This window comes from Peromyscus californicus, unplaced genomic scaffold (genome assembly GCF_007827085.1).
Source record: "Peromyscus californicus insignis strain IS unplaced genomic scaffold, ASM782708v3 Scaffold_5__1_contigs__length_169319896, whole genome shotgun sequence".
NCBI classification, from domain to species: Eukaryota; Metazoa; Chordata; class Mammalia; order Rodentia; family Cricetidae; genus Peromyscus; species Peromyscus californicus.
Genome location: NW_026294573.1, coordinates 120,480,901 through 120,503,803, shown reverse-complemented (window position 1 = coordinate 120,503,803; position 22,903 = coordinate 120,480,901). Strand labels below are relative to the sequence as shown.

General features: G+C 36.3%; 1 protein-coding gene across 6 annotated transcripts in view; it reads right to left on the bottom strand.

Moving 5' to 3' along the window:
• The window catches only part of Fut9 (fucosyltransferase 9), a 193,771-nt gene that overhangs the window by 71,206 nt on the left and 99,662 nt on the right, over positions 1-22,903 (bottom strand). The gene's annotated exons all lie outside the window — the stretch shown is intronic.

The following is a 22,903-nucleotide window of genomic DNA, read 5'->3' as shown; positions in this document are numbered from 1 at the left end:
CTGCAGTTTTCAGACAGATAATTTACCTATGAACATATATTTTAGCCAATTATATTTACTGAAATTAATCCTAGAATCACTTTAATTTCTTGGTATTTAAGCAATAACTTTCCCATTGAAAGCGTAAAGGATAGATGGGGATATTATTCAGTGGTAGAATGCTTACTTTGATGGGGAAATGTCTTTCTGTAGGCTGTGAGTTTGTGTTGCTCTGATTGGTTGATAAATAAATCTGTTTGGCCAATGGTGAGGCAGAGTAGGGTTAGGTGGGACATTCTAACTAGAGAGGAGGAAATTGAAAGGTAGAACAGAGAAGATGCTGCCAGCCACCACCATGTGAAGCAAAATGTAAAGGTACCGGTAAGCCATGAGTCACATGGCAAAATATAGATTTATAGAAATGGGTTAATTTAAGATGTAAGATCTAGCTAGTGAGAAGCCTGAGCCAATAGGCCATACAGTTTGTAATTAATATACGCTTCTGAGTGATTATTTTATAAGTGGCTGCGGGGTTCATGGGACTGGGCAGGACCAGAGAAAACTTCAGCTACATTACTTAATATTTCGGAGGCCCTGGTACACACACACACACACACACACACACACACACACACACACACACACACACACACAAACCCACAAACCCACAAACCCACAAACACACACACCAGTTGTTTATCAAATGGATGCTAAGTATGTATCAAATTGAATTCTGAGCATTTGTGTTTACACCCTCAGATTACAAGTGCTATTAGCCTTGGCTAGTCATGGAAGGAGATGCTTTTTGTGTCTTCTGATTGTAGTGAAATATAGAAAGGTCATACAGAAAGGTCATGGAAGTCTTCCAAAGAAAAGCACATGTGTAAGGAAGGATTTAGGAGTTGTACATTAGAGAAAAATAAAAACTTATCTTTAAAAATTTGAAGAAAGATATCAAATATCATGGTTCCCATTCCTTGTATTACCTCACAGCTTTGAATTAATAAGTTCATTATAAGTATGTGTAGGCTGATCTTAGAACTCAAAATCATAGTTATTAAATGCTGGCACTCCTTTCCCTCCACCCGGGGCCTTTCCTTTCAGTACCAAGGACAATAAAGAACAGAATTTTACCTTTTGGGGGCACATCCTTATACATTATAGTTAGCATCCATAATTTTTTATATCACCAATGGTCAGTATTTCTTTTAATGTTGAATGATAAGCAAATTAATTAGATTGGCTGCAGCTGGTGTCTCTAACTTCAGACTGTCTAAGTTTTGGAGTTAATGTATAGCCTCCAATATTCTTTTATTAAAACTCTTCCCTGGAACAATATAAGTGGTACTCATTCATTTCTAATCCCAATGGAATATTGTCTGAGGCTACAATATTGCCAATTCTCTATTTTCTTGATTTCCTTTTATAGGAGGCAGAAAAAGTAAGGCAAGCTTGTTAGTCTGAAACATCATTTTAATCTTATTTTCTTCAGCTATTAATATTCTATAACAAATATTTATTAAAGAGATTATTTCTAGCAAAAAGCCAGGAAAACAGAATTTCTTGCAAATGTCATCTCATTGACCATATAGCAAACTTACTTTCTACTTGGTAAGCTGCTGATTTTGAAAATAGTTTTAACAAAGTATTAGCCATGCAAGCATACAAAACCAGGGAAACTGGAGCAAGACAATTGTAGGTCAGCTGTAGAAGATATTAAGCCAACTGTTGGCAGTTACTGAAAATTTGCTATGCATGAGGCATTAAGCCCACTGTCTGAATTATGTCTCTTAATTCTGCTCATTAACTAAGGAAATTAGGTGGCTTAATTTCATATTTATCTTAGACATGAAGATGAGCAGGTAGTTGATTAATAACTTTGTTCAGCATTCCTCATCAGCAACTTTTTATAGCTAAGATCTCAATCTAACATTTATTAGTTGTGGTTTAAGAAATGCTCATACTATTAATGACGTTAACAACAGAAAACCCCAACCCTTGCCTGCTTAGATGTTTTCAGTGGTTCTAGACAATCCTACTTTCCTTTGCTGAATCTTTGTATTCTGAGCTGTTTTAAATCAGCTACCACAGAAGCAAAAAGTTAATTATTTAGGTATGAAAAGGGTTTCTTTCTAATTCTCTGTTTTTTCTTGACAATCATGTTTGACTTTTACTATGATCCACATTGAGAAATGCATTTTATATAAATTTACAGAATGTGTACACACAAAAATAAAGAAGACCACACATACACATATAAACAAAATTTTTAATAAAAGCACCCTGAACCAAGGAAAAGGATCATTCTGTATTTTCTTTGGCTTTCATAATAAGAATCTGAAAATAGAATTTTTCTCAGAGCAATTCTAATTAACAATGTTTTTGAGATTGCTCATGGAAATTAATAAAGACTTTTTAAGTTTTAGCAAAAATTACAGTACCATTAAGACATACCATAAGATGTTTAATATGAAAGAAATGGTTATGTTCAAATCACTAAGATATACAAAATAAAAGTTCAAATGGCTCACAAAGGTCCTTGTGTTGCCAAGCTGCCAAGCTATGTCCCTCCATCTGTACAACTTTTCTGTGAACAAACACTGAAGACACACTATATATTATGTATTCTCTACAGTAGATTCTGATGAAATGAACACTTTTCCACCAACAAAACCAGAGACAGGTAGAGGGAAGGCTGGTTAGGAGAAGGGCAGCTGAGATGTAACTTCTTAAAACTTTTATGAATTACTCAATGTTTGAAATCATGCTGATATATATAAACATTTGTATGCATTTTTGATTTTTTCCCCCAATACTGTAAAACAAAACCAGAACATTGTGTGTGTCAAGCAAATGCACTACCAGTTTGTTATATCTCTGGCCCATGCCATTTCTGTTTTTCTGATAGGGTCTCACTATGGAACTCAGGATCTGAAGATCCTTCTACTTATACATTGGAATTGCTAACTTTACAGGCACATACCACCATGCCCTGCTACTTTTACATGTGGTGAATTGATAAAATATTTCAAAATCTAGAGTTTTATCTAGGGTAAATTTCTCTAATACAGAAAGTATTGATGGTTATCAAAAATATTTAGTACATAACGGAAAAGATTTTTATATTTGTTCTGAAATCAATTGATGCAATGTTAGGGTGGGAAAATGTGTCAGAGAGAATGGATTTGGTGGGGATGCCAGAAGGAGATAGCATTGCTTATGGCTCCTTTTGTCTCACGGTTTCAGATAAAGACATGGGCAAATCTTTAACTTTAAAGACTTATTCATATGGGGAATAGATTATAATACCTCTTCATAAAAGCATGGTAATAGTAAAAATAAGTCCAGTGATTTAGTGACCTGTTTTAGAATCAATCCACCACATTTGGATCACTCCTACCCCTCTCCCCCCACACATGCACCCACTTCTTCAATTCTTCTCCAGAGTGGGATAGGGAATGAGTCATCTGTATAATGGAGAAGAAAAATGACTGCTCTCTGTTTCTGTAATATCTTCAAAGCAATAGGACAACTTTTTCAACCTTTATTTCTTAGGAGATTCTTAGGAATCAGTGGGTGATCCTGGGAAAAGCTGGACTATGTCAAGCATCCAGAAACATCTTCTGCACATGCCCGTGAGTCTAGAAGTGGCAGGATAGAAACAGCCTCTGCAAACTTCCTCAGAAAGAGAAACTTGCAGCAAATGTGGGAATCTACATTATAGTTGAATAATAATGATTAAGATCTGCAAGGATTTGAGAATGAGGGCTGTGTGTGGGAATAAGCATGTGATGTCACTGATCCTGCAGTCTGTATAGCTTTCCTTTAATGTTAGAGCCACTTAAAATGTATGTACAGACCAAGAAGGAAAGACGAGAAGAAGGAAAACCAAGACCCTCCTCTGCAAGGTAACTGGATGAATATTAGGCAGCTGAAGTTTTGAAAGTTACTTATAATGTTTCCTTTGCTTTTCTTTATCACATTTTTGGATAAATGGCATAGAATTGAAATCAAAAGAGGGAGTTGCAGTAATACATTTGAAGAAAAGACACATAGTGATTCACAGACTCAAATTTACTAAGGACTGTGCATAATCAGGGACTACGCACAACACTAACACATGTGTAATAGTATGTTGGAGTCATCAAACCAACACATTTCAGGCTGATGATATTCTTCACTTGATTTACAAAGAGGGATCCTTCACACACACACACACACACACACACACACACACACACACACACACACACACACAGTGTCAGAGACAAAGCTAGAATGACAGGATATTACTTCTGCTCTCACAGTTCATTTGAAAGCACATACTTATGGTGTTTAACTAAAATTGTATAAAGTGCTTAAGAAAAATGTGTAAAAGGTGGGTTAGATATTGATTATTGTATGAGCTGAAGTGCCTGGGCTTCACCTGGGCTTATTGATTACATTGATTCTACATTACATTAGTGTCTAACAACTAACACCTCCTGAGGGTGTTTAAATAAGGGAATAGATGTCTATTTGATTTTTAGAAGCAATTCTAGATACATAGACTTTGTGTTATTGAGACAGTCAAGATGAACGGTGGGCAGGCAAAGACAGCCGTTGGTAAAAATAATGAAACTTTAATTTTCCCATCAGGTTTGATGGTTCTTCCATCTTATTTATTTAGAAACATCTCACTTTTTACATGATTTGGGCAACTTGACTCCACTTGTATTCTCTAAGTGCCGCAGGCATACGCATTTGCTTCAATCACCTATCGTTATAGAAAGCTTGTGACTGACAGTGCTGTCTATGAAATAATTTATATTTTATTTCTTTCCCACGGTTTGGAGAATAGCTATAAATAATCACACAAGCAGTCTCAGTGGCCATAAATCATAACTTGGGATTCATAAAGGAGAGTGAAAAATCACTTTCCATTTTATGCCTTTACTTCTCATTGGTGAGGTTTCTCTCCCTGTATATTCTCTTCCAGCTGGCCAACATATGTAAGGCAATAGCTGTTATTTAAAGTGCTTATAAAAGCCTCTTCCTCCATTTCTCCTCCTCTTCTTCCTTCTATTCTGTTATGATTTTTAGAGGCAGGAAACTACTGTGTTTCTACTGATTTCCTTACACCTACTTTCCTTCTACCTCATTTTCCCTAATGCTGCAATAATGTGCCTCCTCCTCTTCCTGCTCCTCCACTTCATCATTCTCCTCCACTTTTTAAACTGTTATTTTAGAGCATATACATTCATCTTGCTGTTAAGATCCCAGATCTGGGGATAGTTTTACTGGATCATCTGCCTCCCAGTTTCACTTCTTCAGTTTCAAGTCCAGGTAATGTCTTTACTAGCACAATCTCATCTGAGACTGACTTGAGAAGGGTTTCCAGCCAAGTGCCCTCATGCTGCTCACTTATTAAAAGTCCAAACTTAGTAACCTAAGAACTCCTGATGACTCTTGCTGTAAGTACTCTCCAGCATGCTACTGAGTTGCTCAGATGCTGACGGTCAATCCCTTCAGGGACTCAGCTACCAAGATGGAGTAATGGCCTCCCTTTGCCCTCTGATAGAATCATGGGGTAGGGGAGGCACCTCCTTATTTTCCCTATATCTTACTGATTAGAAGCAAGTAACATATAGGGGAGGAGAAGGCACACTACACTAAATACTAGAGCCAAGGATAGTTGAGGGCTCTCTTAGCGACTGCCTGCCACAGCTGTCATCCGTCCCATGTCGTTCTTTCTCTCTCAGCTCCTATTCACCCTCAGCCACAATGACGTTTTAAAAGTGTGCCCATATAACATTCTAAAATAGAAAAAACATTATGACCTTTTATACCAGTCACAGATATCCATCTTATTTAATATAAGTGCTGTAAGTAGAGATAAATGCCATTTTTATCAAATGCCTGCATGTGTAAGACCAGAGTGTTGAGTGAAATGCAGGCGTTAAAGTCCCAATTCACTAGATTTCAGGGGGAAACAAAGACTCTGCTGGAAATTCTGCTAAAATTCATTCATGTTAGATTTAGCAAATAATCTACCCTCATTTTGTTCCTCTCCTGATAACCTGAGTAGGGATAAATTCACGGGTAATGAACAATTTTGCTTGAGAGAAGAAATGGAAAGTTCAAGACGAGAGCATTTAGGCTGAGGCTTAGTTACTGCTCATTTCTCCTATCAAGGCCTACAGTGAGGGAGGGAGATAGATGAATAGATAGACAGACAGACAGACAGGTAGCAGAATGATATGAAAAAATGTACAGTTTGATGAGTAACAATATGTGGCTGAGTTTAAAATTGCAGACAATATGGATGTAAAGGCAGCAGGTGCAATTTAAAAGGGCCTAGAAATTTGCTGCACTGTGCTAGGTTTATAGGGAGGGTGCCCTGTGGGCAAGACCCTAGCTGCCAAAGATTCTCATATCTGAAGGCACTTGAATGGAAGGAACCTGCAAGGTCTCTTGAGCCTAAAGGTCTGCTTGAAAACAACTGCTTTGGAAAGCGTTTTCTCAGATTCAATCACTAAGGCAGATAAGTCATCACAGCTTTGAAAGAAAGGGGACAGACCATACATTGAGTTCACAGAAGCACTAGGCAACATCATCTGCATGCCATGGATCTTGTAGAGATTATGATAAATAAGACTTCAGGAGCTATGGAGGTTTTTACCAAGGTTCCAGAAAGTCATGAAGCCAAGCACATGTGACAAAGTCAGATTCAGGTCCTATTACTCTTGCTAAGACTTCGAACTTTGTGTTGAGCGAGAGTAGAAAAAATAGGCACCCTTGTCTCATTTCTGATATTAGAGGCAATGCTATTAGTTTCTCCCTATTCAGTGGCAGTGATCACTCTTTTGCTGTATGGTGTGCAGCCTTTGTTATGCTGAAATGTTACTTCTTATTCCTAATTTATTCAGGACTTTTATCAGAAAGGATGAACTCTGTCAAAGCTATTTTCTGCATTTATTGAAAAGATCCTGTGATTTCTGTCATTAAATCTGCTGAAGTGCTACCTTGAATTTTGAATTATTGATTTGTCTATGTTGAAACATGGTTGCATCTCTGTAATGAAACCAATATGATCATGGTAGGTGTTATTATATGTTCTTGAATTCAGATTGTAAGAAATTTACTGAAAAAAAATTACGTGTATTTCCATCAGAAAAGTTGGTCTGTAGTGTGCTCTCATCCCCACCCCTACCTAGTATGTCCTTATACCCTTTAGGTGTCAGTTTAGTTCTTATTTTATACCATTTGATGGGTAGGGTTACTTATGTTTTGGTTTTTTTTGTTTTTGTAAATTTTAGGTGCTTTGTCATTAGCTCATCTACGAAAGTTTGCTTTCATTAGAGAGTGAAACTCTTTGGTGTGGGGTTCCTCTTTATCAGGAGACTTCTTATTACTGCTTCAATCTCATTGATTCAACCTTGGTAGGATATATGTGTCCAGACATTTATCCACTTTTTTCCTGATTTTCCACTTATGAGGAAAATACATTTTGAAATATTCCTAATGTTCTTTAGGATATCCCTCGAATTTGTCGTGACCGTCTTTTCCATGTCTAATTTGGCTTGTTTCGGTCCTTGTTAGTTTGCCTAGAAGTTGGTTGCTTCATTGTGTTATTCTTAGTCTACATCACATTAATTTCTGCCTTGATAGTATTTCTTATCAGCCATTGCTTTGGATTTAGTTTGTGCTTGATTTTCCAAGATCTTGAGGTACATCAATAGATCATTGATTTGAGATTTCTCTGATGTTTAAATGTAATTGCTTATAGCTATATACTGTCTTCTTTTGAGTTGTCTTGACTGTATCCCAAAGTTTTAATAAGTTGTGTTTTTATTTTCATTTGATTATATGAACTTTGATTCTGGTTTTCTTTTTTCTTCCTTTTTTGCTGTTGTTGGTTTTTGATTACAGGAACTTATAAAAAAATTCTTTCTGATGTCTACAATGGTCATTTAAGAATGTATTTTTCAGTCTCCTGTTGTATGTGTGGATTGTTTTGCTGTTTATTTCTAGTTTTACTTCACTATGATCCAACCATTTAACAGAAATAATTTCAGTTCTTTTACCTTTTTAAAAACTTACTTTAGAGCCAAGATATCTTTCACAGAAAATCCCATGGACTATTGGGAAGAGTGTGTATTCTGTTTCTGTTGCATGTAGTATTCTATAGATAGGCTACAAATCTATTTGACCTATGATAAGTTTTACTTCTGATGTTTCTTTTTTTGATTACTTTGAATCATTTATCTAAATTGAAAATGGAATATTGAAGTATCCACTAGAATTGTATCTGGACCTAGCTAACTTTTTATATTCACTAATACTTATTTCATGAAATTGGGAACTCACCAATTTCACTCAAATATATTTACAGATATCACATCTTCTTGATGAATTACCCTCCATATCAATATGTAAGCTATCATTATATCAGATATTAGAATGTCAATACTAGCTTGTCTTTGGCATCCATTCACTTGGTAAATTGACTTCCATCTTCCCACTTTCAGTTAATAGGTAATTTTTACCCATGAAGTCTATTTTTTGGAGATAAGAAAACCATTAAATTCAGTTGTTTTTTTAATACAGTTAGAATGTATCTTTCCTTTTAAAAAATTATTTCTTTTATTTTTGAGATCAGATTTACATCAGTCTCCCCTTCCCTTTTCTTCCTCTTCCTTTAAACATGCTCATGTATCTGTCCTTGCTTTCTTTCAAATTCATGTCCTCTTTTTTGACTAATTGCTGTTACATGCATATAGGCATATATACATACACATATATCCCTAAATACAATGTGCTTAGTTTGTATAATGTTACATATCTCTATATTTTCAGAGTTGACCACTGCTATAACATAACCAATTGGTGAGCTTTTCTCTGGGGAAGACTATTTTTCCTAGCATTCCTTAGTTATATGTAGTTCTTTTTGGAGATTTTCCCCACTTACTTTGGCATGTCTACTGTTATCATCTTCGTTCAGCTCATGTTTAGTCAGTCATATTGGTGAGAAGGTAGTTTTTGACATTACTAGGAGAAACAGTCTCATAGTAAACTTCTTGAATAAAATCTTAAAATCTTTCCAAGCCCACTTACTCAATGTTTTGTGAGCCTTGGATGCAGGAGTTGTTTTCTAGACTTAGCAGTTAGGACTGGGTTCCACAACTCTGCATCTTGATTTGTTGTGATTTTCTGTAATGATCTCTGTTGCAAAGAGACATTTCTTAGATGGGATTGAGAACTGCACTTACATCTGAAAATCTGGTGCTTGGAACCTCAAATGAGAGATACCTCACTCAATATGATCTTTTCTAATTCCATCCATTTCCTAGGCTAGACCCTGGAGAAGAGTCTAGAGTGTATCTTTTTGTGTGAGTTAGGGTCCTTTACATTTAAGATTATTATTGAGGATGGTTCATTAATTGCTGCTAATTTATTGGCCACTTTCTTGGTTAGTTGGATTATTATTTTATACACACACACACACACACACACACACACACACACACACACACACACATGACTTGTTAGAGTAGTAGTTCTCAACCTTCCTAACGCTGTGACCCTTTAATACAGTTCTTAATGTTGTGGTGACCCTCAATCATAAAATTATTTTGTTGCTGCTTCATAGCTGTAATTTTGCTACTGTTATGAATGAATCATAATGTAAATATACCTAAAAGGGTTACAATCCACAGATTGAGAACCACTGCTCTAGAGGAACAAAATTGATAGAACAAATTCATATTAAAAGAGTATTTGACAGTCTTATATGATACATACTGGGTGTTCCAACAGTCACTGCACACTGCAAAGAATGAAAATCTAGTAGCTTCTCAATAACAAGAATTGAATGTCTCAGCAGATTTAATTTTGTGCTAAAGGCCTAGAAGATTTTGCTAGTAGACATCTTAGGAGGACAAAGAAGCTGGATTTCAATGTCAGGAAAGGATGGAAAAATCAGTAGCATCAACAAATTAGCTGTACTTACAACAAGGGGCAAAAGCAGGTAGGTGATAAGCATCAGCTATTCCCCAGGACCTCTTACTATGTAAACTATTTTTGAAAAGTGTCATTCACTCTGGGAAAGAGCATCACTCCTTTAACTGTTCTTTCCAGGAAACACTTTTACAGACCCACCCAAAGGTATGTCTCTTATTTGATTCATATTTAATCAGGTTGACAGCAAGCATTAAGTATCTCTATAAGTATTAGGAGGATGACTGGCTTTCTAAGATGGGGAAAATGGACTCCTTCTGAATCTTCACTGTTCATAAGTACTCTAATGAATTTTTTTCCCTCTGCTCTTGTGATTGAGAACGTTTTTTTCCTCTGTTATGTATACAGCTACTTTACTCATGAACTGCCTTAGTTTGTGCTTGTCTTGAAATATCCTTATAGTTTTCCTAGATAAGGCAATTTTGGTTGGCATTTATATGTTTTCAGGGCTTGAAATGGATTGACCCATGCTTCTCCTGCTTCAAGTGTTGCTAATGAGAGATATGATACATTTATGCACTTGTGGTTGTTGGTGCATTGGGATTTTTCTTTTCTTTTGGCTTTTGGAGATAGGGTTTCTCTATGTAGTCCTGGCTGTCCTGGAACTCTCTCTGTAGACCAGACTGGCCTCAAACTCAGATCTGCCTGCTTATGCTTCCAAAGGGCTGGAATTAAAGCCATGAGCCATCACACTTGGTCTTTTTGAGACCCTTGATAATATTTCTTTGCTTTGTATTTTTGACACATTGACTATCACATATCATGACTTGTTTTTCTCTTGTCATGTATGTTTAGATTTCTAAATGTTGTTTTGTTTGTTTGTTTTGCTGATGTCCTCATCCATTTTGTTGATGGTTTTTCTCTATGTTGCTGACTTTCCCCTTATGCTCCCAGAATGAATCTATCTGCCTGTCTGTGTTCTCTTTGTGATCATTGATCATTTTTACTTGTAAACTTTTGAAATCTTCACAGAGCATTTTGCCTACTGCATTGTCTTTGAATTTTGTTGCTGAGAAGTTAGGATCTTTTGGAGTCATAAATTGCTTTTCTTTTCTTCTAAATGTTAATCATGTGTGCTGCCTTGTGGATGTGGAACTCAGGTCCTCTGCAAAAGTAGCAAGGACTCTTAACAACCACTGAGTCATTTCTCCAACCTGTGTTGGTGTTGTTAATATGGACTTTGACATAAAACTACAAAAATGGGGGCTGGAGAGATGGCTCAGAGGTTAAGAGCACTGGCTGTTCTTCCAGAGGTCCTGAGTTCAATTCCCAGCAACCACATGGTGGCTCACAGCCATCTACAATGAGATCTGGTGCCCTCTTCTGGCCTGCAGGCTGAACACTCACTGTATACATGATAAATAAATAAATCTTTAAAAAAAAAACTACAAAAATGTAAATAGTTTATATAGGAAAGCAACCTACTGTAATCTCAGGTGAGGGCAAGCAGGATGTAACTTCATAACACTCTGAAGAGATTTAATAGAAGCCTCTGAAAAAGAACTTAGTGTTGAGGGAATTTGGTTCCAGTAACTCCCAAGCATCATTTATAATAAACAGGAAATGAACAAAATGAACTGTGATTGTTAGTCCTGCTCAGAGCTCTGGACTTAAAGATGATAAGTTACAGGACTGCAATTCTAGCTCTTCCCTTCCCAAGCTGCATATCTTTGACTCACATCATGAGAATATTAGCTTTAAGTTGTGTTTTTAAAGCCTGATTCTAGTTACTAACTTGCCGCACAGGCCTAGCATGCACGTTAACAGTGTTTTTTGGTTGAACTATGATGCATTGTTTTACCATTGTTGCCTTTCAGTTTGGCTTACTATTATTATTCTCAAATGAGAAAAATTAGTTAACCTGGCTTAAGTGATAAAGAGCCAGGTAGAAGCAATGAATGTTTGATACTGAGTTGCATAATTCCTCTAATGATGAAATGTGGTAATAGAAAATAGGAAATAACACAAACAAGATTTATCTTTTTGTGGTTTCTCCTGTGTATGAAGGGTGTGTTATATATTCTCCATATATAATTTCACTGTGACCTAGCTATCTTCTAAAATAGGGTTCTTATGAAGTGTGAATTAGGCAGGAAATGTAAAGTCAGCCAGTAAATGGAAGAGATGGGAATCATTTATTATTTTGAAATTATCTAATCTTGAAATTCAAGTTTTCTCTCAAGGGTAACATTGGAGCGAGTCATCTGTTGAGAGTGCAGCAATTAGTTCTCCAAGAGTGACAGAATGGGACACACAACATCATGTGAGCTAACCAGGGCCCATTTCACTGGCATATTTCTCAAGAAGAAAAGGCAGAGCCCTTTTGGGAAAATGGAATGAGAAGAGAAGAATGCTGTTATTGTTTGCATTATGAAATAACAGAAGCCTGAAAGCAGAGGGAAAAAAGCCAACATTGAAGCAAGAAAATTCTATTTAAAAAAAGAAGAGGATGATGATGATGATGATGATGATGATGATGAGGAGGAGGAGGAGGAGGAGGAGGAGGAGGAGGAGGAGGAGGTTCAAATTGAAACTACAGTGGATAAGAAAACAGGGAAGAATGAGAACCAGGAAAGGATTTTAGATCATTTTAGAACAGATGAAGAGTAAAATTTGTAAAAGAGAAAGAGATGGCGAAATAACAAAAATATCAGCATGAAACAAAGACCATCAAATACCCCAATAGAGTACATTTTTAGAGAAAACCAGCCCTAGGAACTGAGATGAAAAATGGTTAACATTTTTATTACAGTAATGGTCACAGTGATAATCCCTGATTATTGGGAGGCTGAGAAGAGAAGAATCAATTTCAAGAAATCAAAGCCACTTTGGGCTATATAGTGAAACCTTATCTAAAAAACATATGACTCCATAAACGTACACAATGTTATTAATATTTATACTAAAATAGTAATAAGTTTTCTTGTATAACTTTACTAATTTGTGTAATATGTTTACTTTTCCATCGTGTTTGTACTGTTTTCTGGGTAGTAACTTTCTGCATTCATTTCACTGTTTGATACCTGCCATAGCATTTCACATCAGACGACTTAAGGAAAGCCTCCCTCTGTAACTCCCTACTTTCCTTAGTGGAGATGGCTCCTCGGTACTCTTCATCATTGCCTCTCAAGTTTTGTCTAATATGGTTGTTTCAAATAGCCTGAGAATAGAATGCCTTCATGTTCCTACAAGACAATTGATTTTTTTTCTATAGCTGTGGTAGCAAATAGTCACCTGCAGTGTTTTTTAAAACGCTTACTTAAGCAATGACAGTTCTGTAAGATGTCAGAATAGATTTCTCATGCATATGAAGGATGGATGGTGGTACACCTCAGTGAATGCACATTTGCAAGTCAACCAGATAGGAACAACACAAACTTCAACTGTCAGTTGTTCCAAAGAGCGCACTTCTGAGAGTTCATCAATCAATGACATTCTCATCGCAGGAACAAGGGAAGTTCATAGAATTGAGTCTCCCAAAGTCTGACAATCACTGCATGTTACTCTTTCTCAGGAGTCTGAATAATTTTAACAACCCTGTTTTCTCTGATAATCTTCATGATTGGTATATTCTTCCCATTTCTAAATAAGCAAAAACTTCAGCTTTATGCTTTTGCTTAAAATTGAAGGTTGTTTTTTATCCTTTTGGCAAGTAAGAATTCTGTGGATAGTAATTACGTGTAATCATGGAGTAAAAGCAAAGAAAACATGGTCAGATAACTGTAAATTCTGGCATAGCAGGGTTCTGAATGAAATATATTTGGATTGGTTTTTAGTAACTCTATAATGCTTTTTGTTGTAGCAAGAGAAACTTGAGTATAAATTGTGATATTTGGCATTAGATAATTCTAATCAACCATCTCAAATTCCATAAAAATTCTAATTTCCTACAAAACTTTGGAGGATTACAGGGATGTTATGATTCCTTATTATTTAGGGTTCTTGTCTCTACCCTGAAAATTTATTTCTAAACTTCAAACTTGCCTTCTCCAACATAAGTATTCCCTTCTCTCTGGTTGCTTAGACCTGACATGGAAATTACCTCAGAACCTTTCTCTTCATTTTACCCTGAACATTCACATAAGACACATGCAAGGTTAACAGATGGTCCTAAAGTTTTAGAGCAGAAGATCTCACATCATAAGCAGAGAAGCTACTATGGAACACAGACCATCATGTTCCTAAAACTCTTCTTGCCTCACTAGCATCTCTCATTTCCTGCTGAAGACAGCACATGTTCTCACTCTATTTCCTAAGATAGCACTCTGACTTCAGTGTAGGCTCTGAGCATAAGCAAAGCTTGGCACAGTGTTCCATCATCCTAAAGCAACATTGTGGTTGACTTTGAAAGCAGTACTTCCACACCCCAGGCATGTAAAATACACCATGTAAGGTTTTATGAGGGGAGTGAGTTAATAACATTAATTTAAAGTTATATAATATAGATTAGCATCCTGTTATCTTTGAAGTATAAAAATAAAGTGAGTTTTAAAAGTCATAGTATAAAGAATAGTGAAAATGAAAGTTATTTTTAAAAGAGATTACGGGGAAACCAATGCAATGTTGTTTATCCCTTCTCCTACTCCCTCCTCTACCCTGCAGTCTGTGTACCAACCTTAGTTTAAACCTCACTGTTTCATCATTCTTTAACATTTTACATCAGGGTGTTCTATCTCCCCTCCTTGAAATCCCTTCCCCGTGGCTTGGTGGTAATTTCCTAAGATCTATGGGCATTCTAAATGAGACACACATTTCTGAAGTTTCAATACTAGCATCTACAGATGAGTGAAAACATGCAACATTTGTATTTTCTGAGTCAGAATTACTTTGCCCAGAATGATTATTTCTATCTCTATCAATGTACCTGCAACTTTCATAATTTCATTTTTGTAGTAGCTAAATAATATTCAAGTATGTAAATATACCATGTTTTCAATATCCATTCATTAGTTGATAGATATCGAGGCTATTCCCATTTCCTGGCTGTTGTGAGTACACCAGCAAAGAACAGAGATAAGCAGGTATCTATTGTGTGGTATTTTGATCACATTGTGATGATAAAGTTTGCTTTGAATCAGAGTATAGAGCTAGTCACTCACTAGCTGACCAAAATTAACCATAGAGGTTTGTAGGACTGAGGGCAGATAGAGAGACAGGAAGTAGTAAGGCAGGGCATTAGAGAGGATCTCAGCGCTTTTAGATGGAGGAACAGAAGAGATAGGAGGTCACTGGTTGCTTCTCTGATCATTCAGGTTCTTATCCCAATATCTGACTCCTGAGTTTTTATTGATAAAGAATAATGAGACAAATTCATCAGATATCACTAGAGTTGGGCAGTAGGATATGCAGTCTTTTGAGTAATATGTAGGAGTGATATAGCTAGATCATATGGTAGATCTATTTTCAGCATTTTGAGGGACATCCACATTGATTTTTGTAGTAACTGTATCAATTGCCATTACCAACCTCAGTAAATAATTGTTCCTCTATCCCCATGATCAAAACAGCATTTATTATCATTTTTTTTCAATTTTTAACCCTAGCAAGTCTACTAGAGTAGCTAAAACTTTTGAGAAAAATATATGAAAACCTACTACTGTAGAAGATTCCTAAAAAGTATGCAAGTTCTTTATATATATAAGTGGGTATATATAATATATATATACATAAAACAATTTATTATTTTGAAATTGTAATATAATTACACCATGTCATGTCCCCTTTTTCTTCCTCTGCTCCTTCCATGAACCCCATTACTCACTCTCAAATTCATTGCCTCCTTTTTAATTTTTTTCTACACACACACACACACACACACACACACACACACATATATATATATATATATATATATATATATATATATATATATATATATATCCCTATAACAAGGCAAAGATGCCCCTACTAGGTGCCAGTGACTAACAAATAAGGCCAGGTGTCAGGAATGGGTGACTTCTTTTTGCATCATTGCTTAGTAAAGTCTCATACCTCCACAAACATTCCAGGCTATTGTCATTACTCTGTTATCCTACAGAACTTGACAGTAAGACCCTATTGCTGAAGATATTTGAATCATAGAACAAGGGTAAATTAAAACTGGTATGGACATGAAAACTTCATCACTATTGGCTAGCTTTTTTTAAAATTTTTTTATTTTTATTTTGCAATACAATTCAGTTCTACATATCAGCCACGGATTCCCTTGTTCTCCCCCCTCTGGCCCCCCTCACCTTCCCCCCAGCCCAGCCCCCATTCCCACCTTCTCCAGGGCAAAGCCTCCCCCGTGGACTGAGATCAACCTGGTAGACTCAGTCTAGGTAGGTCCAGTCCCCTCCTCCCAGGCCGAGTCAAGCGATCCTGCATAGAAGTACTATGCATGGGTAACAGAGAATAAAAGTAATCATCATTGTATCTCAGAGGGTTCACAATTGGGTACAGTAATGACTGACTGTTGATGTGTTTATTGCTTGTATATATTATATATATTTATTGTACTTTTTGTATATAGTTTTTCTTATATTAGTTATAACTATTTTTTATTTTTTATTAGACAAAAAAGGAAAATGTGGTGGTATTTTATTTGTGATTTAATAAACAAAGCTTGCCTGGAGATCAGAGGAAATAGCAAGCCATTTTAAGTAAACAGAGAAGTCAGGTAACAGTAGGACATGCCCTTAATCTTATCACTTGGCAGGCAGGATCTCTGTGTGTTCAGGGCCACACTGGAAACAGAGCCAGGTGTGGTGGCACACACGTTTAAATTCCAAAACTAGTTAACCATGGAGGTCTGGAGGTCTGTACAAAAAGACAGGAAGTGATGTAACTGAATGGAGAGAGGAAATCAGATGGCAGAACAGCAAGGCATATAGGGCATGGGGTAAACAGGAAGTTGCAGCATTTGGAAGCTGCAGAGTTGGTGAGGTAAGGTTGACTGGTGGCTTTCCTTTACTTCCTTGATCTCTCTAAGGCTTTCACCCCCTATATCTGGCTCAGAAATTCATCTACAACTGACCTAGCAGGACATGCTCAGTGGTGAAATAGTGGCAATGAATATCAGGGGAGTAACCAATTGCTTCCCAACTAGATTTAAGGCCCTGCTCTACAAGATTAAACCCATACCCAGATACCATTTTTGGCCCAAAAAGCTATGACTAGGCAGGATATAGGCCCTAGAAGAGGATCCATTTCTATTTTTCAGCCAAATGGACATAGTATTAAACTGACTCCTAATGACTTTTAGTTATAACCATAGATGAATACATTTCTGAATTCCCATCTGAGAGCTTTCTGTTTACAAATAGGTGGTTATTGATCCAGAGGACTCACAACTTGCCAAAGGTGAAGAGAGTAAGCGACCGCAGGGTGTTCAGCACTTAGTGGACTATCTCTATACAACACTGCCCTCCCAAGACTCAGAGATCGTTGTGAAAGACAGTGTAGAAAGAACAGAAGATCCAGAGATGGTAGATGATTACAAAGAAGAAGCGCCTTGTGGATGTAGCAGGGCATGTGCACACATGCCCCCACCGTGGCTGTGACAGCTTACAAAACTCCTGGGCAAGCCCAAAGCAAACCAAATACCAGCATGGAGAGGGAAGTTTAGCAAACATTCCCATCCCTGGCCATAGAGCTATTGATATGTTAGCTGCTGGGGGAAGGAGAATATGATCAAAGCCCATTGCATGAAACTCTCAAAGAACTATAAACATTAAATAACAAATATATGAAACCTAAACAAAGACAGAAGAAAATGATTAAAAGAAACTGAAAATCCTGAATGATGATTCATTTAATAAGTAGCTAGAAAATCCACATGACAACTATATAGTTTTAAGTAAATATGGTTTTAAGGAAAAGTAGAGAGTAGTTTTTTTATCTGCTTCTACTCATTCAAAAAACTGCCAATATAAATACTCACTCACATCGTTTTCCACAGGAGGGTTTTATGACTATGAAGTGTGTTTTTTGTCTCTTTATAATGGTAGCTACAGGGAAGCCACAGGCTTCTGTAAAAATTTAAGACCAATTTGAAAGTAATTAAATAAATTTTTTGAACATTTTGTTGACTAAGCCTTTGTTTCCCTTGACATATATTATAAAGCATAGATGTTAAGGTAATTATAGCTGTCTATTAAAATAATAAAATATCATTTGAATACACAATGAGTAAACAAAATAAGATAGTACAATAAGCAATCCTTCACAGCCACTGATGTTTTCTCTACATTTTTTTGGCATAAATAAAATGAACCAGTAATTTCTTCAGGAGTCAAAACATAAATATAATCTTAGTTGTCTGCTAAATATTCTAGGTTCCATTTCACTCTGTATCTTGAGCTTTGTTCCTCAGCTCCTTTAAAAACACTTTCTGTGTGTTGCTATGACTTGTTTGTGATATGTGTGGTATAATGGAAAGAACGTGTTATATGTTATCTGTCCAGTCCCTCCTCCTTGTTATACCCTATGGATCTGTCTGTATATCCACCTACTTTTACAACAGAAATTATGTCCTGATATATGAAGGACACACAGTATCTACCATGGGACAGCAGAGCCCTCCCCCACAGTCTTTCCCAGGTTTCCAATTACTCCTGAAATTGCTATCTTCTTAAGAAACTCTGGTTTTTCTTAATTGAAAACAAAGTGTGCCTCATGGAAATGTGCTTAGAAATTCAACACAAGCATTGTAAGTGCATATTATTCACCAGACAGCAGAGCAGAAATGCACAGCACACACACAAATAAACTTTTGAATAACCTCTTAATGAAACCATTACAAAGTCATGAACAAAATGAAATAGGGTTTATGATGGAAACAGGGGTGTGGATGAGTAAAAACAAAATACTAACAGCTCTAAACATTCAAATATATAATGATTCTTTCTGTCTCAGCTTTGCCTTTTTTTTCTGAATTTAGACACTTGATATCACACAGTACTTAGACATTTGGGGATTCCCTGTTTTACTTGCAGAGATGGATTTGGGATTTATATATGGACCCTTTGTAGACAGCTCAGTGGCAGAGCAAGCACAAAGCCCTTGATTCATTTCTCAGTATTGAAAAGAAAATAGAAATGTTTATTATAGACATGAAATCAATAGCTCTTTTCTATAGTTGAATAATATGCTATTGATATTCCAGTTTGTTCTTCAGTTTAGCAGTTAAATACAGCGTTTATTTGTTTGTTTGTTTGTTGGAAACAAAGGTACACTGTATGGGTCCAAGCTGGATTTGAACTTTCCACACTGCCCTCTATAAATACAAGGTAAAAATCTGACATTTTCTCTTGCCTTAGACTCTTGAGTACAAGAGTTACAGGCATGTGTTACTGCACCTAACAACATTTGGTTATTTCCAAATTTTTATGAATAAATACTAAGTTGCTATAAATATTTACACACATTTCTAGTAAAATGAGTATTCTTTTCAGTAGGGTAATTACATAGAAATGGAATTATTGGGTCATGTAATGAGGTATATAAATTATTTCTAATTATAATAGTTCCATTTGTGATCTTAGACAGTTTAGAGCACTTTAAAAGTAATGTCCAGGTGGTGGAAACTGTTGCACAAATCCTAATTGGTCTTCTTAATAAAAACCTGGAGCCAGATATCGGGGACAATACTGAAAGACCAGAGGAAAGAAGTCAGTCACTAGTTCTTACCTCTACGAAATCCTCAGCTGAAAGGAGAAGATTCTGTATCCACAAATCCTGAAACTGAATGCCCCTGAGTCCTGTCTCCACCTGCCTTATATTCCTTTCTCTGCTCAGCCATATCACTTCCCATCTCAGCCTTCCTAGTGATGGGAATAAAGGCGTGTGACTCCCAAGTACTGGGATTGAAGGCGTGAGCCATCAGTGCCTGACACTATTTCTCTTTTAGTCTGGATTAATCTCCTGTAGTCCAGGGTGGCCTTGAACTCACAGAGATCTGTCTGCCTCTGCCTCTGAGTGCTAGGATTAAAGGTGTGTTCCATCATTGCCCAACCTCTATGGCTAATGGCTGTGAGTTGTTTTCTCTGTGGCTGGCTCTGCCCTCTGATCTTCAGACAAGCTTTATTTGTTAGAGCACATACAAAATATCAGTATAAGAAACTGTATTCCAAATTTTGACCATGTTTTAGTGGAGAGTAGCAGTTCTCAACCTGTGGAATATGACCCCTTTGAGGGGGGTCAAAGAACACTCACAGGGATCACCAAAGACCATTGAAAAACAGATACTTACATTATGATTCATAATAGTAGCAAAATTACAGTTATGAAGTCCCAATGAAATTAATTTTATGGTTGGGGATCACCACAAGATGAGGAACTGTATTACAGGGTCACAGTGTTAGGAAGGTTGAGAACCACTGATGTAGAGGTTATGATACCCTCATGATGATGTGTTTTTCTATTCTCTGCTTCTCAGCTGCTCATGTTTCACTTACAGTGGGTTCACTGGACTGTTGCTATAGCTCCAGCATCTGTATTTACCTACATAAGAAAAGGAAGTACCCTTTTCTAGAGTGCTGTCCCAGTTTGAATTTCAATAACAATGAATGAAAGTCTTCACAGCTATAAATGCTTATTAATATTCCATAGTGCCAGATTTTCATTTCAGTATTTGTATAACAGTATTTCAGGGTACTTATTAGCCAGATATAAATACAAGGTAAAATTCTGACATTTTATGCACTTTTAAATTGAGAAATTCATATTCTATTGTGTTACAAGTTCTTTATCAATTCTTTTAATAGAGATGTGATCTATAAATCTTCAGCTTACTTATTTAATCCTTCTATGAATCTTTGGAAACATTTTAAAATATTATATTTCATATTTAAGGCCAATTTCTTTATAATATCAGAGTATCAGAGTATATACACCAAGTCAAAATTTAACCCCCCCTCCAATTTCACCATGCTTGAAAAGGTATAACTTCTTAGGCTGACTTTCTCATAAACTATGTAAATCTAGTAATCCTTGTTTTAAGTCAGAGATTTAAGATTTAACTTTTTTAAACTCATAGAAACACTAAGATTATTTGCTCCTTCTGGGTGTTTTTGAAGTCAGCCTTGGAGCAACAGTCTTATGAGGCAGAGCTGTGCTGGACTGTAGCTATTAGCCACATGCTACTGTTAAGTAGTAAAATGTGATTAGCGGGACTGAAATTTAAGTGAAATATGATTGGTAGGATTGAACAAGTTAATTTCAAAAATTATACTTTATTTTCTAAAGCATTTTCAATATGTGTTTATTGTGTTTATTAATTGTTTATTAATCTACTTTTTATTATAATTTTTTATTTCCCCAGATTGATTAAGAATGTACAAAGGAAGGAAGGAAGGAAGGAAGAAAGAAAGAAAGAAAGAAAGAAAGAAAGAAAGAAAGAAAGAAAGAGAGGGAAGAAGGGAGGGAGGAAGGAAGGAAGGAAGGAAGGAAGAAAGGAAAGAAAGAAAGAAAGAAAGAAAGAAAGAAAGAAAGAAAGAAAGAAAGGGAGGAAGGGAGGGAGGAAGGAAGGAAGGAAGAAAGGAAAGAAAAAGAAAGAAAGAAAGAAAGAAAGAAAGAAAGAAAGAAAGAAAGAAAGAAAGAAAGAAAGGAGAAAGAAAAAAAGGTACCTGAAGGCAAGTTAGATGGCTCGGAAGTAAGAGCACTTACTTCTAAAGCCTTATACTTGATTCTGATCCCAGACGTCCAGCCCAAACAAACAAATAAACAAACAAAATAACTCTGATGAGATAGCATAGATCTTTACACCTAGTACTCTCACACAAGATTGGAAGATGCAGGCCAGCTATGCTGGAATTAGGAACACACAGCAGCAACAATCCTGCCTCAACAAGGAGGAATGGACAAACAAACTCCTGAAGGTTGTTCTTAGGCCTCTATATGCTAAACAAGGGTGCAAGGGCATATATGTGTACATGCATGCATGCATTAACATGCACACACACACTCAAGGACATACATACTAAATTATGAAAAGTAATATCTTAATTGAGATGTGCTATAAGTACACACTAGATTTCAAAAAGTTAGTGTGAAGAATTTTTTAAACTCTCTGAAAATCTTTAACATGAACCTAATGCTACCTAGCCGGGCGGTGGTGGCGCACGCCTTTAATCCCAGCACTCGGGAGGCAGAGCCAGGCGGATCTCTGTGAGTTCGAGGCCAGCCTGGTCTCCAAAGCGAGTTCCAGGAAAGGCGCAAAGCTACACAGAGAAACCCTGTCTCGAAAAAACCAAAAAAAAAAAAAAAAAAAAAAAAAAAAAAAAAAAAAAAAAAACCTCTATTTTGATTATAGTGGATGAAATAAAACACAATGTTAAAATATAGCTCACTTGCCTCATTTTATAATTTTAATGTAGTCACAAGAAAAATTCAATTCTATTACCATTGCCAACACTTGAAATCTACTCATGTATCCAGGCTTGCTTCCATGCAGAAGGAACAAGTCTCAGGATCTTCTACTCTATGAGTGAACAGTTATTACCGCACACAGGAGCTGCCCAGAAAAGGTCTGGGAGAACAAGTTAGCAAGGCTCAGAATGTGGATTCCAGAAAGCTTGTTGGAAGAGAGCCTTTCCTGGTACCTTGAGGATGGTGTAAGTTTGTATTAGAATAATGGAAGTGCTATAGTCCTGGGCTTACATTTTTCTGGGAGAAAGGATTGGGATGCTCATTCTCCCCACTCCTGCGAGTAAGTTAATGTCCTCTTAGACTTTCTTGGCTTTTGTTTCTTTACTTTGAAAATATTTTATATTTCTAATCAGCACATAAAATAAAACACATTTAATTGATATTATTTTATTTTTATATTAGTATAACTTTTGTTGTGTTCAAAGTAGTTTAAGCATGTGTATTGCCTCAAACATTTATCATTTCCTTATGAATAAACATTCAGAATTCTATTTTTTAGGTTTTTGTTAAATATTAA